The 12,876-nt window shown below is 39.0% G+C and overlaps 1 protein-coding gene across 2 annotated transcripts in view; it reads right to left on the reverse strand.

The window, feature by feature from the left end:
- EBF1 (EBF transcription factor 1) overlaps positions 1-12,876 on the reverse strand; it is a 291,472-nt gene that overhangs the window by 65,877 nt on the left and 212,719 nt on the right. The gene's annotated exons all lie outside the window — the stretch shown is intronic.

Genomic DNA, 12,876 nt, shown 5'->3' on the forward strand with positions numbered 1-12,876 from the left:
TAGCAAGTTGAATAGGCACACTCTTATAAATAATGAGAGGGATCCGTGTTGCTCCTGGAAAGTCCTGCACTGCCCACGTGATACATTCAGTAGAGTTCTAAAAACATTGCTTAGATATGATTCTGGATTAAGTTGACAGGGTAGAATCATGCATTTTTTTTTTGCAGGTTTATACTGAAAAATTCCCATTCCACCACTTCCCATAGATGCTGTATTGGATTGAGGTTTGGTGGTGGTGATTAAGGTGCACATTGGTATCATTGTCATGTATATGGAACCAGCTTGAGATGGTTCCTGAAATGGTGAATTATTTTACTGGGCGTAGCCATTAGAAGATGGGTAGACTGTGGACATTTAAAAGATGTACATGGCCAGTAACCATAGTTAGGTAGGCTGTAGTAAACAATGCAGAACCTACTATCAGAATGTCACAGCGGAAATTGAGATTTGTCAGACTGGGCGATGCTTGGTGGCCTCAGTTTTCTGCTCTTAGCAGAGAGATCTTCTGCTGCTATAGTCCACCGATATCAAGTTTCTCTATGTTGTGAATTCAGAGATACGCTTCAGCATGGTTGCTACATGTGGTTACTTCAATAACTGCCTCAATCCTGTCCAGTTGAAACTGTATGTCTTTTCTCCTCTAGAATTTTTTTTAAAACAAGCTACTGTTTCCCACAGAACTGATACTCAGTGCATCAGTTTCTTAGATACTCAAATCAGCATATCTAGAACCAACAATAATTCTATGATCAAAGTCACTTAGATACCATTTAATGCCCATTCTAATGTTTGATTTCATGAGCCAAGTCTCTTAACCATGTCTTAACCATGTTAATTAGAACATATGTGTATACATTGGTGCATGCGTATATGGGTGTATATATTTAAGTGGTCATTGAGTATGAGTATATATATATATATTTGGTACACTAAAGAGGTTGGACATGCACTTTTCGTAAGAAATCAATTTGGACATGTTTGAAAATCTGACCTCTGTTTTCCACGGTTTACCTTGCATGCAGCATCAGACCATTTAATTCAGAGGTAACTGTTGTGTTACCTCTAAACACTTTTGGGAAGAGGCTAGTACTAGCAAATTTCCATTTTTTCTCTCTACTATAACCCTACTAAATTGTCACACAACATCAACAAATACTATCCGATAATGAGCTCTTTCAAATGGATACCCACCAAGGTTGGGTTTTCTACCACTGAAATTCTTATCACCATAGGGCATATTGTGAGATAATAAATGCCCATCGGCCTTGAAGGACATGTATTCATGTGTAGCTGGTGATACACAAAGTTAGATTTTTTTTTTTTTTTTTATTGTTTTGATATTTTAATCTGGCAGTTCTGTCCCATATCCTCTCCTGGTGGTTGAGTCACGTGCTATAATCTATCACACACTTTCAGATAACTAGTGGTTTTGTCACTCTATCCTGCGTAATGGATTAATCACAGACTCTCTTTGCCTGTGTTAAGATGTATCACAGAGCTGGATGTCCATGATCTATGTCTGACATGTCATTAGGGCATCATGTAGTTAAATCATGTAATCTAAATTAGGGGAAAATATACTATTTCTTAGCAGCACAAACTCCAGCATTGCACCAATTCATTAGCTTTAGTTATTTATTTATCTCGTTTTGTCCCATTCTGGGATGTAGGTCAGTATATTCCTGATCTGTGCATTTTCCAGATAAAGAAAATACTGGATAGGTAAAATTTCACACAGCCGTGCAGAGTTCAATAAAGTGAATTATTTTGTATTGACTTCTTGCAAGTGATTGCTGTATCTTAGGATACCGTAACTATGGATGGTTCAATCAGTTGAATTGAAGGTTTTTTCACAAAATCCTGCACTTTTTAATTTGTAATTAATGAAAGACACTTCAATATATTCAATGTCTCACCTCTTTTGGCCAGCTCTACCAACATTCTGAATTAAATTAAAGTATCTCCAGGCTAGAAGGAACCCTATAATGCACTATAGCTAATACCAAAAAAACAAAACAAAACACAAATTTGGGTGACAGATCCCATACCAGGGAGTGAGGTATTTAAATGGTTAGTTACTACAACCAATTTTTATTAAACACTGCTTTTGGTTAGAGTAACCCTTGCTGTGTTGGTCTGCATCCCTTTCCCATTAAATACAAATAAATAAAGCTAAAACTCACCTCCCTCCAGCACTGAGGCCAGTTGACAGCCTTGGGCAATGAACTGACTCTGTACCACCGGTTTTAATTCAGGAGAGCATGCAGGAGCTATGGGCTTTCACCGGAGGAAGTGACTGGTGTCCAGCAGATCCCAGGTCAGTTATATCAGCCCGTTGACAAATGGCTTGACTACTTATACTGGGGGAGAGCACTTGTTGACAAATAGCTTGACTACTTCCACTGGGGGAGAGCACTATTGCACTACCACAATCACTACTATTGCACTACCACAATCACTACAGTACAACAAAGAGGTTATGGTGGTTTGAGAGTTCTTTGAAAGCTACATAAAAAATTGGAAAACAACCTTTTCCAAATATAGTCTAGAATACCCTGGTTTGGAAGGTTTATTTTTTTTATCTTAGAATTTACAGATTAAGTTTTAATTTCAGCTTACTTTATTATTTAATGGAAAACAAAGAGAGGATACTTTTTTTTAGTGCATAGTGATTGTTTTGTGACATTGAAAGGTTTAGTGGTGAATTTTCTTCACCCTTCACTGTCCCTGTGTTGCACACCTGTGAATCCAAAGATGGTCCAGTAACGTCTGCTCATCTCGCCGTGTAAGGAATCCGATCATACCCACAATATGCTTCATACAGTGAGCGGAAGATTTAAAACTGTTTAAACGGCTCGAGGCTAATTTTACCAGCAGGAAGACACTGTCTGTTTCCTTTTTTTTTTTTTTTTTTTTATATTTATGTTCTGTCCGTCTCCTAGAGTTATTCAAATCAATGATACCTTGCAAACGTCTCATAGCCTGAAATGTTGGGTTTTGTCAAGAGGGATAAATGCCCATCTGCTGTATTAAGAAGTCACAGCTAATGAACAAACTAATATTTTGGGGGTATTAACTATCAATAAAGTGACTAGAACAGCTTTTTTCTGTGCATATTGTTGTGACTCAATATTTTTGGTGGCAATGTATTGCAGGCCACTAAGGTTTATAACCCTTTAAAGGCCTGTTGCTGCTATACTGCCAAATAGTAAATGAATCACCTGTTGACTTAGAAACCAGCAAAACAGAAATATAAACACTTTATACTAGTGATTAACACTGAATATTCTGGGCATGATGACGAACAGGCTGCTAGTTGTATATAATAGGGGTTGGATTTGTAAAGTGCAGTTCTGGAGGCAAAGTTCTACAAATAGAGCAATCACTTGAAACTATGCTCCAGAATTGATCTGAACACATAAACTTGAATGAAGAGTCAGAGGTTCGTTATTGCCATGCTACAAGAATGTATGCCATCACACCACCCAGCGACAATATATGACATCACTATGAAACAAAGGCTGCCAAGGCACATTGATGTTGGTTGCTATTATATTTAGCACTTAGAGCCTTATGAAACTGCACTACAGAAGGTCATTTATGACACAGAACACTGTACATGCATACCTCCCAAGTGTCCCTATTTAAGAAGGACAGTCCCAACTTTGTACAGAAATCCCTCTGCCCCTCATTTCTACCCTAATGTCCCTCTGTTATAGAAGCTCCATATTGTTGAGCTCTGCAGCAATAATTCTGCAGCACAATAATGTGTCTTTAATAAATGTGTTTAGACACTAGCACGGTTATTATAAAACTGTAAGTAATCCCCTTTACATACTTCCCATCCCAATTATTAGCGTTATACTACACATTGGACAGGTCGCACTGCACCCCCCAACGACACCAGGTAGAAAATACCAAAGGTGTAAATACAGTGGCCAACGGCTATCCATGCACAAACGGCCAGACCGCACAGCATGTCACCTATCCCAATCTTGTGAACTATACACGTTATCTACGCGTTCTTATGTTTGTACCACAAGGATACAAAATGGTCATTCTCCTTGCATGGAGAACTGTTACGTTAACAAGCTTATTGTACCTGATGTAGTGAAAGAAAGAAAATAAAAAACCTTGAAAATCCTATAAATAAACATTTTTTTTTTTTTTTTTAAATAAATGTGTTTAGAAATCAGCCTGTGTAAATTAGAAACAATTATCTTGTAAAATGCAATTTACTTGCATAAAGCATTAGTAGGTCATCTGGAATTTTCTAAATATTCCCGGTCACACCCCTAAACTTAAAGTGTCCATTTTTGTCCATTTGAAATGCTGGAGGTAGCTCATTATCATATCATAAGGGGCAGTTATGCTGGTCAGTATAACATCCCATTTGTACATATGAAGAAAAACACCATTACATCACCAATAAATGAACAAAGAAAATAATAATTGTAACCAAATGCCTCTTTAGAAGTTGTAAATATCTATTTGGATGTTTCTGTCAGTATAATATACATACCCACTCCTTTACCCATCTACATGTCCCCCGTTATACGCTTTACAAATACAATTCTGGTCCTTTGGGCATGGCTGTGTTTTTCACTTTCTTTGTGATTGGAGCTGTTACGAGGAGTTGGGGGATCAGCACCATGCAATTTATGAAAAGGAGAGATGCAATCTCTTGAACATAACAGACAAGATTCCTGTTAAAATTGCCCTCACTCTGTAAAATGTACAAGTCTCCTGGACAATCTTTAGCATTAATCTTGGCCTACATCGTGTTTTTGACAAGCATTGATTTTCTGCGTAGGATTATCCAGATGGTCATAAAAGAATCCCTCTGATAGGATTAACCCATGCTCTGATCCATCTGGTACCCTTGTAAAGGGCTGCAGGCAGGGTGCCTGCTAAGTTCTATGGCTGCGCCTCCCAGGGCTTTATCTACTAAGCTGTGCATAGATGTCACCAGTGCCATCTTTAGTGTTAATGGGGTTCCAAGAATACTGCTGTGCTCACATAAAGCCCTATAAAGAAAGCCCTAACAGACCGCACAGCAGATTTTACCTTTTATGCAGAATCTGCTTTATTAGCTTGCAATCGGCCCTGCACCTTTCATGAACGCAATACAAGTGTAAAAACAGTTATCTTAAAAGAAAATTTGGGGGGAAACGTATAAAAAACAAGCTACTAAATTCCTTCGGTGTATTACTAAAATGTAAACAAGCTTTCTGACACATGAAGGGTTAAATAAAGTACTTATTAATAAACAAATCACTTCGCACTAGTACCAATGGACTGTCCATTATATGAGCAAAATGAGCACACACACACACACAAACAAACAAACATTATTGTGCAACAGACACAATGCTCCTGTTTACAAATACCATATTCACAGTTGATGGAGAAATGGTCTCATTTTAGTCTCTGGGTGGATTCGAGATGTGTTTCCAACTCGTACACAGACCCCAAGAGACTCCAGGCTGCAGTCCAAAAAACATTTTTCACAATTCTTTATTTTCCATTATCCTGTTTTTCCAGTGGCATTAATATCCTCCTGGCTCATTTTAAGTTTTGTTACATAGCAGATTCTGTGTGCAGCCATATTGATATTTACTAACGCACAGGCTAAATGTCATGGTAACAGCAGTGTTAATGCAAGCGAAGGGCAGTGCATTCTTGTTTGTTGTGATTTAACCTTTTCTGTGAAAGAGGGGTTGTTTGCTGCATTAAGGTGAACTGAAGCCATGAAAATGAAAGTCATTTTGTATCGATGTCTGTTTGTGCTAGTAGAAAAATAATAAAGCATTATTGCTTGTCCAGGGCAGTAATAGCTCACATTGTTTCTGCAATTTTGTGAAGTACGGTGATGTTTTGCTAGGGCATCATGGGAAATGTAGTTTATGAACATCCACAGGGACAAGTTTACACTAAGGTTAAAGGGATTTACTGCTCCTAATAGACAGGAAGAGAGAATACAAGGATAATATGAGGGTGGTGTAATGGAGGAATAAAAAGTGTTTATTGGGGGCACGGCCGGACCGCCGACGGGATCAGACACGCTTTGTCTCAGCTCCCGCTTTGGGGCCGGGAAAACGGCGCAAACTGGAGGCAAAATCTTCCTAACCACCCGCAACAATACTCACCCTGATCCCCAGATCTTGGGGTACAAGGGGATACCCTTCAAGATGCCTTCCGTAACCCGACAAAGGCCCGAGGCGTGAGGAGCTTGAGTTGGGACGAGACGGCCACTCTCCTGGGTCTCAGGCCTGTGTCCGGCGTCCCCCCCCCTCTGGACCGGGGGGGTCATCCCGGTCTGCTCACACACGCAGCAACCCCTGTCATGTCACGACACGCAGGGCCGAAAACTACCACCCTGCTATAGAAAACTCTCCAGCGGTACTTGCCAAAATGGCTGCCGCACGCCAGCCACATGTGCGACCTACTGCAGGAGCAACTACCCAACGCCATCGGATCAGAATGGCTGACCCCAAGATGACGGCGGGAGCGTATCCAGGTGCAGGCTTCACGGTCAGCGACGCTCTGTCCAGGCTGGAAGCCCTTTTCGAATGCTTCGGGGACAGGTTACAAGGCAGGCTTCCCACAGGTGCTCCTCAAACATCCCCAACATGCTTACCCAAAACCACTCGGCATTACTGGCCTCCACATGTGCTCAAGGCCCTAGCCCCACAAGATGGCGGATCTTCGTGCAGGAGCACCACGAGGCACCCAGACACAGTACAGCCTCATCTTACGAAAGGTGAATACCTGCGTGAAACATGCCCTCTGCAAAGTGACCAACGACCTCCCCATGGACTGGGTATTGGATGAAGGGGTAAGAAGACTCGGACGGCCTTCGGGCACGATCCAGTGATGGCGCTGGCACAGACGACATTGCAGACCCTGTTTAACCGGGCGGACACCTGTTATGATCCTGCTTACAGAGACTTAAGTTTCTATTTTCTTTTTTATCCCTTGCATGCCTCTACTTTACTTTAGCCTATGGGTCTAACACATAGACACATTCTCTCCCCAACGTCCAGAGCAGCACATATCCGAGTTTTACATGCCATGCACCATGTCTTGAGTAAAATGTTTGTATTATGTCTTTGACTAATAATCAATGGATAACTGCTGACCTATTTGCAGGTCAATTCGCTTGATGGTACAAAGAGAGACTCATGTGGGAGTGCCATGCTTGTGACTTCTCCCCAATACATCTAAGCTTGGCAAGCTCTGCCTCTGCGCTAGGCACCTAAAGTTAACTATGTGACCTGTTCCAGCAGTATATGCCTGTATGCTATGCCCACTATTCCTGCTTTCCAGGTGATCGCTCCATTATATGTTAACTCTCTTTTATGCCTTCCGATATTGCTGGTGTGTTTGTTTCACTCCGCACTCAAATGCTAAATTAGAAGTATATATGCCCTAAGTGTAGGATTAAAAACTGGATAAACAGGTTGCAGCTTATGATATAGCCGTCCTCTGACAAAGCCTAATTTAACGCTAATGATGCGATGGCACTATCCAAAAGTCTCACCTTATATTGTACGAGCACCCTAACTAAGCTACTAATCTCATAACAGCGACTGTACACATGCTTTAGTTTAACACAGCGACTTCACAGTGATACAGGAAATATCTAGATAATAAAGCGACGATACTCAACATAAATACCATTGTTAGGCTACGGTTACCAATTGACGAGGTAATTCATTAAGACAAAGATAGTTACCAAGCCTGTACTTAGCTTGTATTATAAACCAAAAAAATGTGTGTTTAATCTGAATGCTATACAACAGTTAACCAATATGTGTTTTTTCAACTGTTTACAAATGCTGTTGTGGCATTGTTGACATGCGATTGTTATTTCAAGCACAGCAAAAATAAAGAATAAAAAAAAAAAGTGTTTATTAAATAATGACTATTAGAACTAAACAGGATTAATTCCTGAAATATAAATCTAACAAAACTAAAGGTTTCTGTTTTGCTATTCTGTAGAATTAATATTTCTCACATAACACAGCATTTTGAACATCATTAAAATAATTTTTAAAAATTAGCAAAACTATGCTATATATGTCAGGGTTTATTATTAATTCTATACTATAGCTATCGATTTCAACAGGAAAACGTGATTTGTACCAGAGTAGTTCACAGACCAGTACTATTTCCAACCTTACTAATGTATGTATACTTCCATTATAGTAACAAAGTTGGAAGTCTCCTGTCAACTGTGTGCAATCGATTGTGAGATTTTGGAAACAAACAAAATAAACCTTTCTCTTTATGATCCCATAATCAAATCCTCTATGTTTCTACTGGACAGGCCGAGCGGGGAGATAAGGCCTCTGGCATCTTGCACTAGACTGCCAAGACACATCTATTGTTAAAGATACGATGACTTCCTCATTCTTGGTTCAGTAGCCCAGCTATAACTATATCATGCGCCATAGTCATTGTATGGGATACAATTGCTATGATTACCCTATAAATTCCACCCCTGAAAAGCACACCTATTTTCTTACTTCTTGCCTCTTAACTCTGAAAATCCAACAAACCATACAGAGCTCAGCCAATGCCAAATACATAGGAAATTCTGTCTGATGTGATGATAATCTAAGTAAGATGATAATGCTAAGTAAGACGAGTCTCATTCATGTTAAATGGGTAAGGCATTCCATTCTATAGAACCCTGCTAGTGTTAAATGAGTAGGACATTCTATTCTATACAACCCTGCTAATGTTAAATGAGTAGGACATTCCATGTTATACAACCCTGCTAATGTTAAATGAGTAGGGCATTCTATACAACCCTGCTAATGTTAAATGAGTAGGGCATTCTATACAACCCTGCTAATGTTAAATGAGTAGGGCATTCTATACAACCCTGCTAATGTTAAATGAGTAGGGCATTCTATACAACCCTGCTAGTGTTAAATGAGTAGGGCATTCTATACAACCCTGCTAATGTTAAATGAGTAGGACATTCTATTCTATACAACCCTGCTAATGTTAAATGAGTAGGACATTCCATGATATACAACCCTGCTAATGTTAAATGAGTAGGGCATTCTATACAACCCTGCTAATGTTAAATGAGTAGGGCATTCTATACAACCCTGCTAATGTTAAATGAGTAGGACATTCTATTCTATATCACCCTGCTAATGTTAAATGAGTAGGACATTCCATGATATACAACCCTGCTAATGTTAAATGAGTAGGGCATTCTATACAACCCTGCTAATGTTAAATGAGTAGGACATTCCATTATATACAATCCTGCTAATGTTAAATAAGTAGGGCATTCCATTATATACAATCCTGCTAATGTTAAATAAGTAGGACATTCTATACAACCCTGCTAAAGTTGAATGAGTAGGGCATTCTATACTAACCTAATCATGTTAAATGAGTAGGACATTCCATGCTATACAACCCTACTAACATTAAATGAGTAGGACAGTTCTCCAACATGATGTGTATTATATCATCTGTAACATGAGCTTGTTTTTGATAGATGTAGGGTTGGGTTTGGTATCTCATAGTAGTGGTTTCAATATGTGTATCTCATGATAGTTGTTTCAATATGTGCAAAGACTGATAAAAATGATGATAAAGGATGAATGGAGATGACTTGTGTAATGAATTCCAAACCTCTTTGTGAATTTCCAATCTCCTGTAACATTGGATCTGTCATATGGCATGTTTTATTGCTACCACATACATGCAATATGTAAGAAGAGTACATATGCATTCTGTTGTATTAGCTAATAAAAATAGCTGTGGGTTGCTTTGATGGAACAAAAACATTATATTTGCTAATTTAATTTAAACTCACTTACTTTTTAGATTTTATCCTCAACAGACCTTTAAATTTCACTTAATTTTTATGTATGGCCTAGATCTCCAGATGTTGTAGAACTGCAACTCCCAGGATGTTTTGCATGCCTTTAGAATGACAAAGTATCATGTAAACTGTAGTTTTAAAAGATCTGGGGATCTACTTTTTGGGCACCCCTGGCCTACATAATCAATCCAGAATATAATAAAATAATATTCAAATATATCATTTTTAAATTGTAGGGTAATAGCTCCTTGATCCAAGGATACATCTGACTGCCATTCTGGGGCCAAGAAGGAATATTTTCCTAGTTTGTTGCAAAACTGGAAGTGCTTCAGATTTTCTTTTTGCCTTCTTTTGGATCAGCAGCAAAAACAGATGGGAGAAAGGCTGGACTTGATGGACACACGTCTCTTTTCAGCTGTGTAAATATGTAATTATTGTATAAAATTGCTGCTCACCTGGCTGGACCATATTCTTATATTATGACACATATTCTTATATTTTGACAACAAAAAATAGAGTGTAAAAATTAAGGTGAGCCCCATTTGTGATCACAACAACATGGGAAGTCTCCATAGTAATACTGAAATTATGGAATGTCTATGAGCACAGGCCAGTGGTAAATAAATTTAATTCAGTATCGTGTGTGTCTCGTCTTTGCCTTCCAGGACCTCTCAGAGGGGGCTCATGCTCATTTACATAAACACTGGAGAGAGTTCGTTGTGGCTGCCACTGATGCTAATGGTACATAAAGTAATGTAGTAATTTCTCCTTGGAAGGCTCTCCGGGTGACAAGCTCCCCTGCTTTGTCTACTAGTGGATTCAATCATTAGATAATCATAATATGTCAGAGCCAGGATCTGTGAGGGGTCCTGGACTATCGCTGTATGAGGTTAAACTATTCCATTGCCAAGACTTTAAAATATGAGCATAGGATGCTACTTTTATTTTAACCCACTGGAAGACTGGTGAGTATGCAGTGTAAATAATTGGCTTATTTAGAATCTAATAATGCAATCTTACCAAGTTTATAGTAAATTTAGAAACATTTATGACATACTTTAAAACGGTTATCTTGCTATATTTTATTTATATGTGTTTGTTTAAAAGTGTTTGCTTGCTGGTTTAATAAAATAATTGTCAAGCAAGCATGCTTGTGGTTACTAATGGAGGGTGTGAACGCAGTCACTGGGTCTTCTAACCTATGCTCAGATCCTCACTGAGTGTCAAACCATAAGGAGTAATTAATAAAGTTTGCACTAGGCAGAGGTGCAGACCATGCACTCCACAGCCGTTACACCATGGAACCATTATTAAAGAGGCACTGAGGCATTGACATGGCCTGGGGTCCGGTGGCCAGGGCGGGAGGCAGGTAAGTGACAGATTGACTGCAGTGGGACTGCCTGGGTTGTCAGCCAGATCCACCAACATATACTTAATAAAATTATATAATTATGCACAAATAATATACCGTCTAATGAAATTATATATATATATATATATATATATATATATATAAAATGTTATTCTGCATGTATATTTATGTATTATTTTAACATTATATATTGGGAGACCTGATGACAATTCAGGCAGAAAGTCATGAGATTTTGATTTGCAAGCCCTATATTTAAACTGTAATTTTCAAAAACACCATAAAACCTGTACATGGGGGGCTACTTTTGAACTTGTGAGACATGGTTGAACACAAATATGTGTATTTTATTGCAGTAAAAGTTAACAGTATTAAGACATTCACAGTTGAAATGACATGCAGAACTTGTAACAAAATGTATTTTTTTCATTTTTTTTTTTTAATTATGCTTCATAAATAAATATTTTATATGAAATGAAAGCCCTATTTTTTTGCTGAATAAAATGACACATTATATGGAGAAAAGTATGGGACAAAAGAGGGACACACCTCTTAATTATTGAATTCAGGTGTTTCATTCACCTATTTCCACAGGTGCATAAAGTCAAGCACATAGTCATGCAGTCTGCATTTACAAACATTTGTGAAAAAAAAGAGTTGTTCTGAAAAGCTCAGTAAATGCAAGTGTGATACTGTGATAGGATGCCACCTTTGCAATAAGTCAATTTCATCTCTGCTTGATATTCCATGGTTAACTGTAAGAGGTATAATTAGAAAATGGAAGTGTTTAGGGACAGCAGCAACTCAGCCACGAAGTGGAAGCTCACATACAGTCACAGATCAGGGTCAACGAGGACTGAGGCGCATGGTACGTAAAAGTCACCAATTATCTGCCAATTCCATAGCTGATGAGTTACAAACTTCCACTGGCATTATTATCAGCACAGAAACTGTACGGGAGCCTCATGGCCGAGCAGCTGCATGGAAGCCTCACATTACCAAGTGCAATGTCAAGTGTCGGATCAAGTGGTGTAAATCACGTCGCCACTGGACTCAGGAGCAGTGGAAACGTGTTCTGTGGAGTGACGAATCTCGCTTCTCTGTTTGGAGAACGTTACCTGCCTGACTGCTTTGTTCCAACTGTATTGGTTTGGTGGACAAGGGATAATGGTATGGGGTTGTTTTCAGGAGTTGAGCAAGGCCCTTTATTTCCATTTAAGAGAAATCTTAATTCTTCAGCGTACCAAGATATTTTGGACAATTCTATACTTCCAACTTTGTTGGAACCATTTTGGGCAGGCCCTTATCTATTCCAGCATGACTGTGCCCCAGTGCAAAAAGCAAGGTCCATAAAGACATAGTTGGATGAATTTAGTATGGAAGAACATAACTGGTCCACACAGAGCCCTGACCTAAACCCCATTTAATATCTTTGAGATGAACTGTAATGGAGATTGCAAGCCAGACCTTCTCATCCAACATCAGTGCCTGACCTCACAAATCCTCTACTGGATGAATGGGCAAAACTTCCCACAGAAACACTCCCAACACTCTTGTGGAAAACCTTCCCAGAAGAGCGCAAAGTGGGGAGAAGGGGACAACTGCATATCAATGTCTATTTAGAATGCAATTTTATAAAGGTCACCGTCGG

Source organism: Pelobates fuscus, chromosome 3 (genome assembly GCF_036172605.1).
Source record: "Pelobates fuscus isolate aPelFus1 chromosome 3, aPelFus1.pri, whole genome shotgun sequence".
NCBI classification, from domain to species: domain Eukaryota; kingdom Metazoa; phylum Chordata; class Amphibia; order Anura; family Pelobatidae; genus Pelobates; species Pelobates fuscus.